This window comes from Siphateles boraxobius, unplaced genomic scaffold (genome assembly GCF_051911475.1).
Source record: "Siphateles boraxobius isolate OS27281-9 unplaced genomic scaffold, OSU_SipBor_1 35, whole genome shotgun sequence".
Classification (NCBI taxonomy): Eukaryota; Metazoa; Chordata; class Actinopteri; order Cypriniformes; family Leuciscidae; genus Siphateles; species Siphateles boraxobius.
Window position 1 is genome coordinate 17501363 of NW_027508975.1, and position 20167 is coordinate 17521529.

Genomic DNA, 20167 nt, shown 5'->3' on the forward strand with positions numbered 1-20167 from the left:
TGGTGCCACCTGGCCATGTGCCCAATTGCCCACATGGTAAATCAGATTCTTGCCTTAGATGTTCATGACAGTTCATCAGAGATGTATTGATGTCCAATTAATGAGCAACTCAAAGAATCAGTTTATCAGTTGAATGATATGTTCATGAGAACTGATTCAATAATTCAGTAAAGGCGGTTAATAATCCACTGGACAGAAAGAATATATCTGGATAATTTACATTTTGGAATGTTCTTTCAAACCAACAAAGCTATCATTTAACTAAAGCTGTAAAATATAGCATGTTTTGGTGTATGGACAACTATTATGATACTTTATGGTGTTCTGTGTTGTTTTGAAGCCTAAAAGCTTCAGTCCTCATTCTTTGTATTTGCATGTCTAGAATTTCTTGTTTTGTAATGCACAGAAGAAACTAAGTAAATGGGGAGTACATTATGAGACTTTTCATCTTTGGGTGAACTATCCCATTAATAATAATTTAAATTAGTAACTTTATTTTTTTTATTTAAACTTAATAAACTAAATTGTAATACATTTTTTAGAATAAAAAACATGAATTTGATTCTAAATCATTGTGAATTAAGCAGAATCGTTCAAGAAAGAATCACTATCCCTGAAGTGAATCGATTTTTTTCACTCACCCCAGCATATGGGTGCAATGAGAGATTCTGTGAAAGTCGAGCTAAGAACTATACCACAAAACTACAGCCATACATCGCCACTGAACCCTGAAGAGTGTGAATAGGACTAAACAAAATAACAAATGGACCTCTCACGCTCTTTCACACACTTGTACACAGCAAACACATGACGAAGTAAATCTAATGTGCTCTTTTAGAATGCATCTGTCTATTTTGAAATAATCAGTGAAGCCATATCCAATTACGACAAAATCACGCTTTCAGTGTTAAATCTAATCCAATGAGCGCACATGAACCACTTTAGACATTGAAGGTGTTATGTGAGCCAGCCTACCCCAGACCTAATGACATCACAGAAGATTTACATACTAAAACATTATGGGTGATGGTCTAAATAAGGTTTACAAAACCTGATGCAGCTTGACCTGGGTTACCAAGACAACAGTGGATTCACTAAGGTGTCATCAGTAGATACATAGCATTGGGTAAAAAATACTATGGAAGTCAATGGGGCCCATGAACTGTTTGGTTACAGAAATTCTTCAAAATATCTTATTTGTGTTCAGCTCAGCAGAAGCGAGAAATTCATACAGGTTTGGAAACAACTTAAGGGTTAGTAAATGGTGACAGGATTTAAATTTTTGTAAAAAAGCCGTTGCGCTTTTTCCAATGGTAGAGCCACGGACCCTCGTATCTCCCAATGGTTAGGACTCCATGCAGACAGTGACCCGCGGACCCTCCTGGTGACGAAAATTACTTCACGGCGGACAGTACACGGACAGTGCGCGGATCGTCACGAAAACGGACGGCCGAATTATACTTGAGTTTAATGTAATCAGTGTGCAGCTGAACACCACGTAACAATGTTAATATTATTCAAAGATCTCAGAATTGTGCTGCTGTGATCTCTGTACATGTACAGCTTAGACCTGGACAACCACAACAAGCTGGTCAAATGGCTGCTGGATACCAGCTGCACCTGAGTTACATAAAAGCAGAATTGCTGAGTTTAAAAATAAAACATGATCTCAGCAAACAAGCACTTTCACTGTACTGCTGCCCCATTAAGATTCAGACTAAACTGCCTGAGTGCTCAGCATAAGAAACCTTAAACACGACTCGAAGATGTTCCTCTAACCAATTCCCAACTAAACATAATCCATTCCATTCTCTGCCCGGACCATGCATCTGTCTCCTTTGTTCTCTATCCCTCCTTGTCAAAAAAAAAAAAAAAAACACCTACAAATAGTCTCCCTCCGGTGTAGTATTGCATTGAAATTTGGGTCTTTTTTTATAATAAGGTCTGATATGTGGGTTCCACCACATTATAAAAAAGGCTGTTTTTATTTTAGTTTTGCTGACATTAATAGTGATAACAATTAATAGACCACAGCACACAGACAAGTAAATAAACACAGACTCAAATAGCTTCCTATTGAATCCTTTTGTCCACACACATTCACACACAGGTCTGCCATTCAGTCATCATTCTTTCCCATTCATTAGCAAAATAATTACAAAGCCTCATTATGAGGGTTCAAGTTTAAGCACAAGCTGTCTCTTGAGGACAGACAGCAAACACAGTGGACTAAAGAAGACAGTCATGCAGAATGGCTGTGTGTGTTTGTGTGAGTATTTAATAAACTAATCTGGCACTAAGAAGCATTTAGGACCTAACCTCCCTTTTACAGCAAATATCCTCCATTTACTTTATTCTCAAGAAAGCAACGTAAAAATAAGGTCAAGGAACTTGTCACTAAATGTGTTTGAGGTGTTGAGGTTTGTTCAGGTTCTAGGAAAAACAACATAATTGTTTGTGTGCGTTGCGTTCCCTCTTCAATAGTCTCTTCAATAGAGAAACATACACTCATATTCCCTACACGATGAAATACTCTTTTGTGCAGGTGTCTGTGATTGCCAAATGCAAATTGTTACACCTCCCATCCTGAAATGAACCCAAACAGGAAGTGAACTTCTGAGCTTCTCGTTTTATCTACTTAAAGCCATCAACAAATAAACTACAGACACCCACCACCTGCTAAAGGACTGAACCATCCAGCTGCACAAATGCAAGCCAAAAAAAATGCTTTACTACAAAGAGTGTGTTTCACAAATCTTCCCTCTTCACATCTGTCTAAGTGTAGATGGACACTGACCCTACAGCAAACGCACACACTTAGGCTAGTGCTCTGCTAGGGGATCTGCGAAACTCCTTTAGAACCGGCCCATGTTTCCACTGACCTGAGGGCCAAATGATGACACACAGAGTACAACAACCTGTCCACAAACAAACCTGATGATCTCTGTTTACGAGTTTTGAAAACATATTTTTGAACAGTTAATATTCAGTAATATTATCAATTTAACTACACTGAGACTATCGGGTTAGAACAAAATTTGAACTGAATTGTTGAATAATGACACTTTAAAACATCGACACCTATTGAACTGAATAAAATCAACATTGAACTGACTTGAGCTGAAAAATGACACTACTGTCTTCTGTAGAGTTGCTTATAGCTGAATTCAGCATATTTCATGATTAATGAACTTTGCAACATTGACAGTTACTGAACTGAATTGAAACCCTGAACTAAATTTAGGCAAGCTGAATTATGAACCGTTTTCTGTAGGCCTGCTTTACAGCAAAAATTAAACTTAATTTTATAATATATGAATTTTACAACGTTAACACTGTTATTTTCTTGTTTATTAATGTGATGCTGCTTTGAAACAAACTGTAAGAGTGAGGTTGTATGAATTCGTACGGATTAGCCACCTCGTAAAATTTGTACGAATTGCCGTGAGATCGGGTTGGACCTACCAGCACAATTTGCATCGCTTCCCTGCCATTCACAAATCCTCTCCCATGGCCTCATGGGACAGTAAAGTGTCCATTGGATGCAATTCAGAATCTCACTGGAAGCAGGTCATACGGGCACTATTACTGTTTTATGGATTTTTGCCTACTATATAGTAAGGAAGTATGAGATTTCGGTTGCAGCCTGTGTGTAACTAATTATAATAGGCTGGGTATAATAGGGCTAATAGCAATAGGGTGTCTGTCAGTTGAATAGGTGTTGCAATGCTCCGCATCGGGTGCTTGCAGTGTAAATAACTTAATAATGATGGTAGTGATCTAGTTTTGTTTTGCATCAGTTCCTGATTTGAGACCAGCAGGTGCAGAGCCCATTTTACAATCTGTACCGTCTTGTATTCCACGCTGTGCCCGTGGAAAGAGGTATAATTCTACAGAAGCCATCTCATTTTCATGGCCTGAAGGAACAGGTGAGCAGGGTGTCTGGATGCGTCCAGTGACATAACAGCAAACAAACAAACAAACACAATACTAGTTTTCCCGCAGGCCGTCCAATATCTCCCCCAAATCAACGTTATACAGGCCCTTTCACACCATTAATATCATGTTCACTGCCAATATGAGGCCTGTCTACATGCATTTGTGTTACAATGCTTTTGTACGGCCGCTATTAATGTGCGGGGTGGAGGAAGGAGGGGCCGTGGGCGTAACGGCATAGATTTACTGAGATAACAATGCCAGAAACAAACACTAAACCGAGACAGAGACATATTAGACACGCTGAAGTCCTGAACCCTCTCTAAACATCAGACAACAACACCAACTCTGAGTTTATCAGGAGTGAATGAAAAAAAAAGACATTCAACAATCAGGAATAGAAAAGCCAAAGTTCAAATATCGGTAGACTTTATGTGGTATGTAATAATAAAAAAAAAGATATTAATGAAGAATGAATGAATAAATAAATGTTACTAATGTAGTAAAAATAATTGAAAATAAATATTATCGTATTTAAATTAATATTGAATAAGTAAATAAAATTATTAAATACAAACAATACTCCAGTTTTTTTATAATAATCAAATGTATAATAATAAAATAAATATTTAACACATTTAAATAAATATTTGATCAAATAATTAATGTTAAAAATACTCCATTATACAAACTCTCTCTCTCTCTCTCTCTCTCTCTCTAGCTCTCTCTCTCTCTAGCTCTTTTGTTTGGATCCTTTGGCCACTAACACCACTGCACTGACACTAATCCATTCTTTAACATTCTCTCCCCCTCCCCCTCTCTCTCTCTCTCACTCTCACAAACACACACACACACACACACGTTGGGTTTTCAAGTTTTATGGGGACTTTCCATAATGCTCTTTATTTATACTGTACAAATTATATATTATATCCCCTAACCAGAAGACTCCCCCCTCACAGAAGACTTTTCGATTTTCAAAGGCATCATTCTGTAAAACTTATAAGCTGTTTTCCTCATGGGGACCAAAAAATTAGGGCATTTTTCCCCATAATGTACACACACACACACACTTATCCATCTTCCTGCATCTGCCATCCATCAATACACCACACAGCTCTCTTATCCAAATAAAATCACTCATAACTCTTAAAAATACACATGTGAACCCCATGTGAACCAAAACACACTTTTATTCCATTATTGCTGTTGGACACACACAACTTGATCTAATTACAGCTCTCTAAATTATCCACACACATCACAACATCATCCTTAAAATCAACGCAGACCTGCCCACGCACAACATCATCCCTTTACACTTCACCTAAACACACAGCTACACACACACACACTAACACACCATCATCCTCTTATGTATCAAGTGCAGAAACACACACACTCATTCAATTATGTCTCACTACAAGACTTGCAGTGTATTACAGATCACTGCACTCAGATCCTACACTGTAAAAAAAAAAAAGTTGTTAAATAATGAAACAATATTTGAGTCTTTCTACATAAAAATTTAATGTTTAATTCGATGTGCTATTTTCTGTTTCTTTGTAATTATTTCTTAAATTTACTGGCAATTTCTAAATGAAAAATGTTTGTACACCAAAATGCAGAAGGAAACACTAACATCAAAAACACATCTGTGGCCATCATCCTTATCTTTCACACACACACACACACAAATCAGATGGTGCAGCGGTGACAGATGGTGTGTGGGGTGTTTTGGCCTCTCAGAGACTGTGAAATGTGGACATATGCGAGACCCTTCGCCTCTGACCTGACCGACAACCTCTATAGAGGAATACACACACTTATTGACTCAAAGCAATCCTCATCATCATCACTCTCACAAACGTCAAAATATCAGATTTCATTTGACACATCATGACTGTTTATCTTTACACATTTATCTTCACGCTAGGGCTGCTCTTTTCTGAAAGAGGAAAGAATTGGGCTCTGTAGCTAAAATAAAATATACTTCAATATTCTTCAACCTTTTGATGATATTTGATATATATTCAATAACTATCACATTACAGTTACAGTAATCAAGTAAGCACAGTTACAGTTTTCGATCAATGTCAATAATCTCAAAACTGCCAAATATTGGCAGAATAATCATATCAATATCGGTCTATCAATGCTCAGACCAAATGCTGAGACAAAGCAATAACAAGTTTCAATGATTACCAACAACAGTATGTGTGGATATTCAATAGTGTAGCATCACTGTAATTAATTAAAACAGAACAACATTAAACTTCTAGACTATACTCACTTTTATTTACAAACATTAAGCTAATTTGGAGATTCAAGTGGAAACGTTCCAGCAAACACAGATCTGTCTTTTAAAAACAAACATTTGAACATAGATTGAACATTTCATAGAAACGTATTATATACAGTTTGAGAACATACTCAGCCAGCTGACTGATGCTGTGTGTCCATAATAAGTATGTTACGCCCATGTCAACGAGCTTGAACATAACTGTGTTTTCCTAAATGTATGCTATGACACAGCTTTTAAGCTGAACTTAAACGTGTTTATGATATATTTATTATAGGTTAAAATAGCAGAACAAGGGGTTCCACATATGTGAGGAATTCTAAAATATATATGTATATCACTCTTCGGTCAATTTAATTTTTTTTTATTTTACTTCATCAGAATGATATGAAACTTGGTAAAAAATCATGAACATGATTAGATTCGAAAAGGTTAAATGGTCCTGAAAAAAATTGTCACACTTTGTGCTTCTCGCGTCAACAATTACTGCATTGGAAATGAATGGGAGCTGAATTTCATCTAGTGAAAACTTTTGGTACTGCGGCCAAAATAAATCAAGATGATATCAAGCTCAAATTTGGAACACAGCTTGTTTAGATTTATGGATTTTATTTTCTTGCAGTTTTAAAGTAAAACGTGTTTTTGAAAATATATATTTCATATAAAAAATTAAAATGCATTGTATGTGCACAATAATGTGTATTTTACATAACAATAAATGTTAAATTCTGTGTAAAATGTAAAAAATGTAAATGTAAAAACTTTTTTTTTAAGTTCACTTTTTTTAAACTTATTTAAAAAGTGCCAAGTGTCATCTTTTAAAATAAATAAGTCTTAAGAACTTAAGTCTTTGCTCTAAATCATTCAAGATTTACGACTTTAGGGGTATAGATTTTCGGGTATAGGCTAAAAAATTGAATAAATGGATTATAAATACAGCATAAATATAATTTAGTACCATAAAATCCCTTAAAAATACAACCTATTAAATGAAAAACATTATCAAACTAAAATATAGTACATTCATTTCATTGAAATAAAAATGTGTTGACCCTCATTATAATTATCGTCGTTGGTGTGAATGGGCCTTAAGGGAGTGTGAGACTGAGAGAATATGATGAGTGCTGGAAATCTCAGGTTAAATCCCCAGCAATAACAGCTTCAGCACTGGAATGCTGCTTTTTGATTGGCTGGTAGGGTCAGGAGCTGCTGAGTGGGTATAAAAATGGGAAGTGCGAACCTCACAAGAGGCAGATGTACACACACACAGCTCTGTGTGACATTACATTTATACACACACACAAATATTCACACCTTCAGTGGCACAAAACTGACGCTTTCAGTTCAGAGGTGAGTTTTAAGACCAAAATCAAAAACATAGAAATTAGTAGTTTTATATCACAGTAACGGTATCAGTGTTTCCCCTACAATGTATTCAGCGCCGCTGCAAAATCTTTCCATGATCAGTAATATCACGACATTCTCTTCATTCAAGTACACGCCTAAAAACACTGAGACATGGCGACCGGCGGCGCTGCATGCGGTGGCTCTGAATCCACTTGTTAACAAGGAGGAAAGAGCCACATATGGAAATATTTTCGATTAGGCTAATGTCACGTTGCCATAAGGGGCCGTTCACAGCGCGTTTTTTGCGCGTGCAAATTCATTGGCCGTTTCTCAATATGCGTTCTTGTCTGTACTTGTGTTCTTGTGGACTTGTGAAACGTCATCAGTCGCTGCCCAAGTACTGTCTCAATACACAAGTTTGCATTTTGGCAAGAACGGTTAAAAATCCCGGAAGTGTTCTTGACACGCCCATTTTACCGAGGATGCATCGGTTGGTAACTTGTGTGAACTTGACGGCAGAAATATCCCAGCATTCATTTCGGCATTCAAGGAAGGAGCGGGGAGCAGAAAGGCAGAACAACAGTACGTCGTTTTTCTACAATTTCGTATGCTATTTCATCACTAAATTCACTTCTGAGAACATTTGATGCGAGAAATCTACTGTGTAGATTTCAAATATTGCCATTTTTACGAAAATTTATGGCGAATCGAAAATATGCTCAAACATTTTCGGTAGAGAAGAATCTCCATAAGCGCACGGGGGTGTAGCTAGCGAGCCAACCGGCCAGTCATGCTAAAAACCTGGCTGTTATCATCAATAATTCTTGTTATGTTTGGGTACTGATGACGGCGCTGTGGGGGGGTATTGCACAATACCAGCAAGAACACATCGCCTCAAACTGTCAGCAGCGTTCTGTGTGCTCGTCACCTTGTAAGTTCATTCTTCCAAGAACAACTAGCAAGAGCGTTCTCCCCAAGAACACAAGTCCGTTCTTTGCATTCTTGGTTTTGAGAAACGGCCATTATTTCAAATGCGGCCGGCGCGCTCTTTTTTTCCAAGCGCGCCTCTGTTTATGGTTGCATAGCAACGACAGACGCCACGGGAGAGCAAGCGCTTGTGGAAAGGAGAAAGCGGTACGAACTGCGCTCTCCATGAGGACGAGGAAGTATCAGCTACTGATCATAGTCCTGATAGTTAACGTTAAATCATATTTAATTTTTCAGATGAGTCTACTAAACTTGTTGGTGTCCTTCAGAAATCATTCTAATATGATGATATGTGATGCTCTTTTCTTTTTTTTTCAAAGATTCTTTGATTAATAAAAAGTTAAAAAGAACATCATTTAATAATATTTCACAATATTAGGCTAATGTTTTTTCTGTTTTGTTTTTTTTTATTAAATAAATGCAGGCTAGATGAGCATAAGACTTCTTGCAAAAACAAAAAATACCCCCACAATATCATTCAATTACCAAAGAGCCTTAGAGATCTTCTATAAAAAGCCCAGAAAAATTAAGTGCTCACAGATTGGGTGTGGCCTTTCCCATTAAGATAAAATTTTCAATAAATTGTAAATTATCTTTTTCTGGGTTGTGCCGTTTCATTTTTCCACTAAACAATTTCTACCAAGCTGAAAATGAACACAAAAGAAACATGAACAATCCTGTCTAAAATTATAAAATGAAGGTTTCTGTTTGTGACTGCAGTTCAAGGTACGTGCTGCAATAATCATGCCTTGAATCAGTTGATGGTATGTCATATTTGTTTTTCTCAAAATGTCCATTTCTATCCACAAAACTTGCCAGAAGTCATGGTTTAAGGGGTTATTTTAAAAAAATATCTTCCAGGGTGCATGCCCCCGGACCCCACCACGCGCGCGGCTTGGTAACAACCTCGGGCACATAACAGCACCGCTGCTGGAAAAATTTCTAGGGGAAACACTGGGTATACTGTATGATATGTGTGATGATGCGTACAAAGCTATTGTATGACTTCAGATTATTTGGACTATTGTGAAAAAGGTTTTTTTGGAGCTTGACAGCTCCAGCCCCCGTCCACTTTCATTATGTGGAAAAAAAGCAATGTGAACATTCTCCAAAACATTTGATTTTGTTTATCAATGAATAAAAAGTAATACAAGTTTAGAAATGTCTTTCTTCGAGGTTGAGATTAATTTTCATTTTTAGAAGAACTATTAAAATGCACATGCAAACAATTTTGGCTCTTTATCAGATACGCAACAACAATATCATCTCATAATTGCTTCTTAATTCATACCTACCACTGATGGCTCAGTAACAGAGGCAGTTTGGGGGTACGGTGACTGTAAACAATTGAAAGACAGAGTAAACAGTGTAGTAGAAAGCCTAAGTGCTGTGCGCTTTTGTAACTGGATGCAGAAAGTGAGCTTAAGACTGGAAAGCAGCTTTAAAATTAATCGGGGTCCTGTGCAGGATTAGAGAGAAGCTCTCTCTCTCTCCCTCTCTCTCTCTCTCTCTCTCTCTCTCTCTCTCTCTCTCTCTCTCTCTCTCTCTCTCTCTCTCTTCTAATGTAGAGGGAGCAAGCATCTGGATCTCACCGTCAGTTGTTCTTGCTCTCACTCTCTCACTGTCGTGTTGGTCTCCATCTTTAGATATCCAGTTTTTGCTCACCCTGCGCTCAAGGACAGAAGCCAGCTGTGAATGACCCAGAAAACTCTAGCCTGAGCAAACCCGATTTACATTGCTATAGAAATTAGAAAAATGGAGACAGTATATCATCGTTTGCCCAATTCTTTGCCCAAAGCTTAAGTGTGTTTTTTTTGGGGGTTTTTTTGAGTGTTTTTTTTACGTTTAAATATGCTGAGACTGTAAGTAAGCTATTAGCATGCTGACTTCCTGAATAGGGTAAGTGTACCCATTAAGCCCATGTACCCTTTAAGCCCACTTTCAACTCTGAAGTAAAAAAAAAAAAAAGAGTAAATCATATTTTATCCTGCTCATTATTTTAATCAATCCAGTAATTTGTTACTTCCCTGGCTTTTTTTATTGCATACCAATCAGCAATCACATTTGGCAATGTTGAGTTAGCCCCACCCATGTGCGTGCTGTCTCAGGGGACCTTACACAAAGTCACTGCAAAACTTTGGTGTTTTTCTGCAATTTTCAGCCATTTATTTGGTAACTACATTGATATTATGTCAAATAAGAGATAAATGTGTTGTTTTTTGTGTATAGAGGGAATGCACATGACGTCACCGTTGGCCAGTTACGCCCACAAGTGGCAAAAAGACTGAGCGGCAGCATTGGTTTTGAGTGTGAATGCTGCGGAAAAACACACAAAACGCGTCTAAAACGGGAAAGAGCTTTGAGACTGACTGTACAACTAGATTTGACAAGAAATATGAGGAATATTTTTACAGACTACCTAAAGCTACAGAACAGAGAAGCAAATAGATCGCTGCAATTCATAGAAACAACTGGACTCCAGGCGGCGAAAGGTGGATTTGCAGTTATCATTTTTGTGTCAATATGCTGAATTTAGTGGTAAAATCATTCTCTATATATTGTATTGTTATATATTGCAGTGACAACTCATCAATCAAATATTTACCACTGTATATTCTGTATAATTTGACATTTTTAAATAAACACTGACAATAAACTATACAAGTTTTAAGTCTCTAGACGATATGATGATATAGGCTATATAACATTGATAAGTGATCACCTGGATTTAGACCTGCCTATTTTGTATTTATATAAAGCATTCACAGGCAAATTTGCTGTATGTATTTCCCTGGTGTCAAAATCAGGCACATATAAATGTCAGGAAACACGATTCTTGGCTGCATGTTAATATCCATGGATCACTGGATCTTTAGTAAGTTGTAAGGAACACTATATTGAGTCCAATCTTTAGTTTAAACTGATAATCGTTTGTTTTACTTGCGTTTTCGCAGTTTTCCCTATTAAATCCAGTCACGCAGCAGCTCTTCTGCCACTCAGTCCGGCTGAGGGGGCGTGTTCCGGTGGGAAAGTGACGTTAATGCATTCACTCTATTAACAAATAGTACTTTATCATTTTATATAATTTTCCTTTAAATGGAAAGATGAGTTTTATTAGCTTCTGTTCAAAGTTAATCTTTACACAATGAAAATGAAAGTTACTATGATACTTAGTCCACAGTATATTTAAAGTCCATGCATGTATTTGTAAACATATCTTACATTTTTGCTCATTTTGTCCTAAAGTCCTTTATGTATAACCGGGCATAATTTGGGAGCCAAGTTGAGTTAAGGCTTGAGATTTCGGTCATGGAGAGGTCCCAGAGGGACCCTACATTCCCCACAGTCCTGAATCCCTGGGACTGTCCAGCTCCTAGATACCGCCACTTCCTATCCAGCTTTGACTGGGTAAAACTTGGGACCCAAGCTGAGTTGGGGCTCCGGACTCCAGGCATGGCAATAGTATCCAGCTGCAGACCCGCAGCACCACCAGTTTCAGAACCCCAGCGCCAGAACCGGAAGTAAGGGGCGGAGCTTACGTTCTAACACCAGCACCAGGACCGGAAGTGAGGGGCGGAGCTTACGTTCTAAACCGAGTAACGCCACCTAACGTTTTGGAGCGTAATTTGCTTAGACACGAAACGTCATTATTACACACGAAATGTCATACTTTATACTTATTATAATGATACATTAAGGTATAGTACAATAAGCATTTAAAACATTGATTTTGTGTAATATAATTCTATATAGTTATCCGTTTTATTGTATTATGAGAGTTACTTCCTAATCGTGAAAATAATGCTTGAAACTTATGGTCATTTTATATAAAATATACTTTATTTCACAAGAACATGTGCAGCATGCATTTTTCTTTATGTAAAATAATGTCAAAAATCTAAAAAGAGAGAGAAAATCCGGCATTGTTTTAAAAGAAACCATAAAAATGTACCGTACTTCAAATAATAGCCGAGTCCCAAATAGACGATTGTCTCTTTACACGCCTGGCGTGGCTGCAGGTCTGGGTAAATATAAGTCCGGTCTCAAATTGAGGTCGGGTCTGTTTTTTAGTTTCAGGTTGTATTAAATTTTCTAAAACCCATCAGATCGTCCGCTTTTTGGCGGAATAGAATGACTGCTGCGCATGACAGGGCGCTTAACGAGCAGAGAGAGAGAGAGCCCCGGCCGCGCGCGCGCACTCTCACGTCTTCAAACAACACGAGCACTGTCTTGCTCTTTATTTGTCACATACCAGTTATAGTTCATACAACGAGCAGTGACTCACTGTGTAATAAAAACATACCCTAAATATTATTTAAAAGGTGCAACAATTTTTAATATTTTTACTTGCAAAAATAACCATGCTTGTGTCATTGTAAATAATTCCGCCCCTCCCTCACTTCCGGTTCTGGCGCCGGGGTTCTGGCACTGGGGTTCTGAAACTGGTGGTGCTGCGGGTCTGCAGCTGGATATATCTCAGGCATGGAGGGGTTACCCAGTGGGCCCCCTATGCCGGGAGTATTGAGCCCTAACTCGTCTTTTTTCCCGAGATATGGTCACTTCCTGTTGAACTTTGATCGGGCATAACTCCACAGTCAAGCCGACCTAAGGTCTACTAGGAGACCCCCCGAAACCCCAGAGTCTGGAGCCCCAACTAGGCTTCCTTCCCGAGATATACCAGGTTAAACTTCCACCTTTGACCAGGCATAACTCGGGAGCCAAGCCGACTTAAGGCTCCAGACTCCCGGTGTGGGGGGCCCAATAGGAGGCCCCCCTAAGCCACGAGTATGGAGCCCTAACTCGGCTTGGCTTCCGAGATACACCCGGTCAAACTTCCAGCTTGACTCTAGCTACAACTCCAGTCAAAACGACTTAAGGCTCCAGACCACCGGCCACTAACACCCACCCATCCCACCCAGGGCTCTAATCAAACATAAGCAAAAGGATTTTTTTTAATACTTCCCTGTCACTGAATAAATATATTGATGTTTTACTTCTTTAAAATCAATTAATTTTTATATTTTGTGAATAAATGATGATGTGGGCTTATTTGGAACACAAGCGGGCTCAAATGGTGCCAAAAGTACCAATTAAGGCCATGCCAGACTTCTCACTTTATTCCTAAATTTTCCTAATTTTATATTCTACAATGTACATCAACTAATTGATACATTTTCAAATGAGAGATAAATATTGCATTTTAACTAATTATTTTCCTTATAAACCATGTCAATATCTATGAAAAAAGCCTAGACTTAGATTTTGGTGGGCTTAATGGGTACACTTACCCCTACATTTACATACACTTTAAGTTTCAGTCGAACAAACTATATATTTAAAATAATAATATATGTAGTAAACAGTGGTGCATAAGGAGGATATATTCAAAATATTCCAATATTTCAATTCAAATGCATTTCCAACCATAAAATATATTTTAGGTAAATGCAAAATATATTTTAATATATTTTGGACAAAACAAATATATATTTACAAATATTTAAATATATTTAATAAATATATTAAAAAAGGAAATAGAAAATCTATTTTAGTAGTATATTTTTGGACATTTGTATTTTGAAACAAATATGGAAATATGTTTTAAAATATTTTTTTGCACTATGGGATCCTTCAAATGTTTAATTATACGTAAGCTATTTTCTGTGATTGTGTGGACACTTCCGATTCATTTGCTGCCATAGGCAGATAATAGGAACAATAACAAAATGCTGTAAATTATCAAATAATTCGCACTACAAACCAGTTTGTTTATGATTACGTTAATAAATTAAAATAATAAAATAACAACTAAAAGTTTGCAATATTAAGCAGCATAACAGACAGCTAAAATAAATGGAAACGGGTGAGACCGAAAGCCTTGATACAATCACGTTACAATGGCCCGTTCTTACGCTAGGAATAAGGTGAATACTTTGACATAAAGACTGTAGCTCTACATTACTACACCAAACCCGCTGCAGCCTGATTATAATTACGCATGTAATTATAACCAGCTACCTATGTACATAACCTATGTAACCAGCAACCTAGAGGACATTTTAACAACCTAGCAACACGCTCACAACCAACAACCTAGCATTTTGAGTTTTGTATAGGTAAGCACAATTCACATTTTAATATGGACCTATTTAATAGAGACCTTTTATGCAAAAATTCACTTTTATAAGGTGTTTGAACACAGATGTGTGTCCACAGTGTGTGTAAACAACCAGCCTTTAATAATAATAATCCACCCAGTCCTTTTTTATAATCCCCATAAATCATAAACAGTCTCTCCAAGCGAGCGGTTCCAGATTTCCCACTTCTCTTACGTGAGTGTAAGCCCCGCCCATGACTGGTGACAAACTGCTCTATTAGCTTAGCTCCTCCCCTGAGTAAGCTGTACACAGTCCGCCATGTTTATCTCCTCGCCAGAGCATTTAACAGCAGCCTTCAAGTAAGAAATGTATTCTTATTAAAGCTAATAGTTATTTAATCAGGGAAGTGAGTGATTTTCAGTTTTTCTGTTGTTGTTTGGTTCACCTACTGGTTAAGAGCAGTAGGTACTGTATAGGCTATTACGCTGCTTTCACTTTAAAACACAGATCTAATATACACATGAGATATATTTCCCTGCTGTTTACGTTCACAGACATAACATGTGTTTGGGAACTTTGTGTGTTTTTGACATAACCTTGTGTGTATGTGACAGTTTAAGTGCAATAAGATGTGTAAGAGAAATCAGGTTTTTTTTGTTGTTGTTGTGTTTTTTTAAGATTTATTTTTGCCTTTTATTAGGATAGGACAGTAGCTAGTAGACAGGAAGTGAGGGGGGATGGGATCGGGAAAGGTCCACGAGCCAGGACTCGAACTCGGGTTGCCCCGAAGTACAACGCCGGTGGATTCGGCACTGACGAGAAATCAGTTTAATACTCAGGACGCACCATCTGACAGACAGCTTTCTGTGCATGTGCTTTGGATGTGAACTGTCAGAAGTTTACACTTTTATGGCTTTAAAACCCATGCAGATAATTAACTTTCATGATGATGAAGAACTGCAATGTCACGTGCAGGTGACTGCGATAGAGATGATAATCAAAACCAAACAGATGTCTTAGTTTTTGGCAGAGTATCGGAGGTAGGAGTTACAGAGTACAGGCTCCGCCCTCTCCTGGAAAATGGGGTGGGGAGCAGCCGCTCATTTGCATTTAAAGATACATGTACGAAAACAGCATGTTTTTCCTTCCACTCAAAAATGGTATAATAAATTATCTGGGTTTTTTTTAGCTGAAACTTCACAGAGACATTCTGGGGACACCAGAGATTTGCATTCAAGATTAGGCTACATATTGTAAAAAGGGAAATAATATCATGTCCCCTTAAAAAGTCAGAAAAAACGTTTTCGTAATTCCATCTGGTGCCATTAATGGTGCCAAAATCACACAATTTACCTTTGCAGACCCAAGATTTAAATAAACAAACTTCCAGTAAGACAAAAATTTGATAAACCAAATTAAGAAGCCTTAATTTGCTTTACAGGAGGCGTAAACTTGCACACACACTGGGGCTCAGGAGGATGTACTCAGAACAATCAAACCAATCAATGACCACATGGTCGCACAGACCGCCACAGTGCACCTGATCTCCATGGACACAAAACGGATGGGGGCGGTCGCTCGAGGCAGCGAGAATAAAACAGACATACAGAAGCAGAAAGACACAACGGAGAGCAGAAAGACAGGAAAAAGAAGAACCTGAAAACATTTGTTTCAACATAACAGAAGAGAAGAAAATAACTCAAAATGTACAAAGAAACTTGATTCAGGGGAATACAATTTTGTTTGCAACTTATAGGGCTGCGTTTCACAAAAGCATTTTAAGCTTTCGATCGTAGACATCATTGGTTCCATCTACTTAGAATTTTGAGAAACGCAGCCTATACGCGGCTATACTTTTATTAAGCATAACACGCAGGGCCCTATAACACTTCAACTATTAACACTACAGTGTGCATGGGCTAATGAACACAAACACATCAGAACTTATAAAGTAATTCTGCTAAGAATGTCTAATTCAGTATAACCAGCAGCGCAAAACACACACACCCAGATGAACCCTGGTGGTGTGTTAATCTACCATCTAGACTGAATTGCATTATATGCAGAAGTTGTTGGGCCATCAAGAACACACGTCAGGAAAGACCTTAAAAGGAACCATGTGCCTACTTCACATTCGCTTATAAACAGATATTCCTGAGTGCCTTTGCTGCATGGCAGAACAATAACAAAAGCCATGCAAAGAACATGCGCAGTCAGAAAATCACATCAGAGAGAACATTGTTCAATCAAAAGGAAAAGGCACTTTTTTTATTACACATCTCTGTCATTTTTTCTTCTTCATACAAATACATGGGAAGGCTTACAGCACATCCAATTTATAAATGGGGTTTGATTGCATAACATTTCTGAATGGGCACAAGCTGAGGCTAAAGCCTCAGAAACAATAAAGTTAAGGTAGGTATTAAAATAACAAGGCCTCTGGGTTTGAATGAAATGCAATGCAAAGTCACCAGAAGTCACAGCATATGATTTGTTGACTTCAAGACTGTTAGTCTTTATGACATATCCAGTGTCACAGGGCCTCTAAATATAATAATATCAGCTTTGCAGTTCTCACACAGACTGATGATGCACTGTGTAAAGTGAAACTGTGCAAAATATGATCTGAAACTATTTTTTTTTTTGTTGTTGATGTAATGCAGCCAGGTTTATTCTGTCATATTAAATAATATTGACTCAATCAGTAAGACAAGTTTTGAAAGAATTAGAAAGAAAGAAAGAAATGTAATATGAGCGTCTTTTAATTTGAGGATAGAGTATCTAATTATCTAACCGCGTCATGCACAACCATCTTTAGTAATAAACACTGACATAGCAATATAATATTGTTTACAGTAAATATACGTGCATGAGGTAGCCTAGACATGCGCTTTATTTTGATACACCTGAACGGGACAATTTCCCACGACACGACCGAACGGACATAAACTACACAGAAATTAACCCTTTTCCAGACGTACATTGCTGTATTAAGTTACTAAATCAAAGCGCATGATAAAAATGAAAGCATTATGGGTGTCTTAAACTATCCAACATGTGAGACACGGTCAGCCCACCAACAGTGCACCGAAACAATACAATAAATCAAAGCGCTCATCAATCGACTATAACTTTAAAACGTCTGTAGTTTTTTGACAGCTGTCGATCAAAATGCTGTGATATTGATAATTATAGTGCGTGAGCAGGTGCGCCGTGCGCGTTAATGGAGTGTCTGAAAATGGCGCCGAATGTGAAAAAAATGTCAACATATTCCCGTCCTCGCGAGCATCACACAATACATAATCCAGCATCAAGATTCCCATCTTACCTTTCCCTTAATTCATCAACGGTTAGAAGTAATCCACTACAAAATATCCTGAAATCGCTTTTCCACAGATATCACACAAGCAAAACCATGTACAAAATTATCCAACCTTTTTTTAAAACGCTGTATAGATTCTAGTAAAAAGGAGGGGCAATCTATTCAATGAGCCAAGAGTATTTGTAAAAGCGACCAATGGGAGACAAGCAGAGGTAGACATGAGCCAATCAGATGTGAGATCACAGAGCTACGGTCCCTGGCGCTGAGGCTGCAGCAGCATCGTAACCAAGGAGACTTAGAAACGGGATCAACTGGATTCGTTTTGTAACTGTTTAATTTCAGATGCTACTTTGTTTCCAAATTAGGCATGACTGACTAAAAAAGGAACAACATTTGATCAGCTTTTAGCTTATATTACAGTTTATCTCCCATATCAAATGCTTTGCAAATTTCAGGTGAAAAAAAAGTGTTTACTGTTTGACTCAACTGGATGAATCTCAGACACTTACATAATAGGTTATGCTGTTTTGTGATAGTGAACGCAACTTGTTCTTCCACTGAAAATGTAAATATTTGGTCTCATTTTATATGTGTCTTTAACTTCTATGTAGCCTACTAACATTTCAGTTAAATTTGATACAATTTGATCATTCGATACAATGCAGTTATTGTGCACATAGGCTAACGTTACATGTTTTTACATTGTAGGCCTACTTATATATATTTTTTAAAACTACTTCTTGACAGAACCTGAGAAGTCGGAGCCAGCTGTTATTACAATAACAGACATTTTCAGTTCAAAGTCTGAAAGTATTGTCTCTTGGTGCACTTGGCAATATTAATGCCTTGCCCAGTTTCCCATTTAGGTGGTCAGTTGAAGGGTTCTGTTATTTGGGAATTCATGTCTCTGCAAACTTAAATAGGCTATAACATCTTAATGTGACGTAAACTGTAAACAAAGGGTCGGGCTGGGTCGGATAGGATGAATTAAAATGAACATCCTTCCCAGACTACTGTACCGGTTACAAATGAATCCGCTTTACATCGGCAGGAAAATGATTAGTGATCTGGAAAAACATTTCTCAAGATCGATCTGGCATAAAAAAAAAACAAGGCTGAAAAATATCCAAACTGCAAGTACCAATTGACCTAGACAATTGACCAATAAAATGACAATTCTGTCATCATTTACTCGGCCTCAATTTGTTCTAAACCTTTTCTTTCTTCTGCTGACCACAAAAGAAGATATTTTGAATTATATTTTTAACCAAACAGTTTTGGTTGCATATATTGTAAGATACATTAACTTACATATATTTTTCTATAACATAGAAGTCAATGGTACCCCACAACAGTTACAAACATTCTTCATAATATCATATTTTGTGTTCAGCAGATCAAAGAAATGTATTCATGTTTGGAACAACTCGAGGGTGAGTAAATTATGACAGAATTTTCATTTTTGACTGAACTAACCCTTAAACTAAAATTAATCCGCAAAGCTGTCAATTTGCCCAAAGTGTAAAAGTAGTGTTTTGCTTATGTCCGTTAATCTCACGATTCTGGAGCAAGGTCCAAAGGAGATTAGAGAACATAATGGTTATACTATATGTAAAGGCCCATGGTTCTGCTTTATCCTAGGTCTGGTACGCAATAACTTGACACTTGCACAGGGGACATAACTTTAGCACATGTTGCTTTATATTGGTCGAAGATGTATTTTACTTAATTGGATTAAAGACAAACCACCATCAATTCAACAGTGGCTTTAAAAGATTTACATAAGGCCTATATTTCCATTTGATAGAACTAGTTTATCACATAAAGGGAATGTAGATACTTTTAGATCTGATCTTCTTTTTTTTTTTTTCTTGACATCTTACCAGACTCAGTCAGACAGACATAACTAGCAGTAAAACTGTTTTGCAATACAACATGAACACAATAAGTGTGCACGGTTACACTTTATTTCAAGTGTCACTTTTATTCACTGTAGTTACAGTGTAAATATACATTTAAGTACTGAGTAATATTACAGTAATTAACTACATGTACTTACTTGTTAGGGTTGGGCTGAGGGTGTGGTTTACGTTAGTTGCATGTAAATAATTACTAAAGTAACAGTAGTCAACATTTGAAGTGAATCAAAAAAGTACATCAAAGTTGTCCTAAGAC

General features: G+C 37.4%; 1 protein-coding gene across 18 annotated transcripts in view; it reads right to left on the reverse strand.

The window, feature by feature from the left end:
• Positions 1-20167, reverse strand: part of epb41a (erythrocyte membrane protein band 4.1a) — a 148227-nt gene that overhangs the window by 116743 nt on the left and 11317 nt on the right. For 17 of the 18 annotated variants that reach the window (XM_077196649.1, XM_077196647.1, XM_077196645.1 and 14 more), the window contains exon 1: positions 17999-18130. The exons of the other annotated variant lie outside the window; for it this stretch is intronic. The gene's annotated coding sequence lies outside the window, so the exon portion shown is untranslated. Of the gene's footprint in view, positions 1-17998; positions 18131-20167 lie in introns of those variants that run through there. 18 annotated transcript variants of the gene reach the window in all.